This window comes from Rattus norvegicus, chromosome 4 (assembly GCF_021556685.1).
Source record: "Rattus norvegicus strain SHRSP/BbbUtx chromosome 4, alternate assembly SHRSP_T2T, whole genome shotgun sequence".
NCBI lineage: Eukaryota > Metazoa > Chordata > Mammalia > Rodentia > Muridae > Rattus > Rattus norvegicus.
In genome coordinates, this window is record NC_141537.1 from 172677529 (window position 1) to 172679012 (window position 1484).

Consider the following 1484-nt stretch of genomic DNA (forward strand, 5'->3'; position numbering starts at 1 on the left):
AGGGCCTCACAACCACCTGTAACTCTATTTTCAGGGAATATGAAGGCTGTGGCGTCTGTGGACATTGTATTAACATGCATATGCTCTCTCTCTCTCTCTCTCTCTCTCTCTCTCTCTCTCTCTCTCTCTCTCTCAATAAAAAAACTTCAAAATGATGCCACCTATGTCTCCTTTTGGACTCGCAAGCTCATCTACCCCAGTTGAGAGCCATCCCGCCATTGTTCTTCCTAAATTACCAGGATCTGCCCGCTTCACCTCTGCCCAAGTCACTAGGTCCCTTCAGTTCTGCCTTGGCACACATTCATAATTACCCATTAGTCTCACCTTGTTTACTGCTGATGGGTCTCAGGCCTCACTGACGTTTTTTTTTTCTGCGGGTCGTTAAAAGTCTCTTTAACTGTCAAGTCCCCAACAGCATCACACCCCCCTCAAACAGGCTAACGCCAGACTGAACCAAAAAGGCAAATGAGATCATGTGACTCTACCACATTAACAGATGCCACCCTTGATGGCGTGTACAATACCACCCCCTCTTTGTTTTCAGATACGATATACTGCCCGTGGTATGTCCGATGCCTGCCTCACTATTGATATTTTCCCTACCAATCCCCACAGCGATTCATAACTTCCTAAGAGACCCAACATGTCAATTGTCCCATAACTTCATGCATATATGTGTATATATGTAGATACAGTTACACGTGTCTGTGTACACACATATGCGTGCACACCTTCTGTGTAAAATGCCTTCCCTCTTTTCTTTGGCATCGAGCCTCTGTTTGCCAGCATCTGGAGTGAACCTGACCCTTTCTTGAAAACCTTCTCTGTCTCTGCTCCTCTGCTCCCAGCTGGATTATTACTGACTGGATTGTGCCACAAATGCACCTAATCAAACAAAGCTTTTGCTATGGCACTTATAAGGTTCCATTTCTATTACCCTCCGCATGTCTGCTTTTAGAAAAAAGCGTGCCTTCTCCAAGGACAGGAGCCATGACGTTCCAGGAGCTTCTGGTCGAGTGTCCATCCGTATTGTGGGAATGCATAAAAGAAACTTGTGTCATTAAGCTACATAGAAACACGTCATGCTCATAAAGTTCTTAAATTATGCGGGGAGGTAAGAGTCGCATTCTATCCTAAGAGAGGCTAGGCTCAACTCCTGGTATCTAGAAGTAAGAGTTTGAAATCCATCCACAACAACACAAGAGTTCAATCCATCGGGTTACAAGTCACATGAAAGCTGAGTCTGGGGTAATTACAGTGATCGGACGAGACTACATTTCCCATTCACACTCTTGGGACTGTGAAGGCAAATGCGAGAGAGTGACGCTCCCACTGAAGGGGATGATGTAGTCTTTCCTGTCAGTCATGTTCTGCTCAGAAAGCACCAAATCCAGGCTGAGAACCCATCAATGGTCACCCAGTGAGAAGAGGGCCAGGATGTGAGTGCTCCTGACTCCCAGTAAAAACCTAGTGTGGACCTGTTT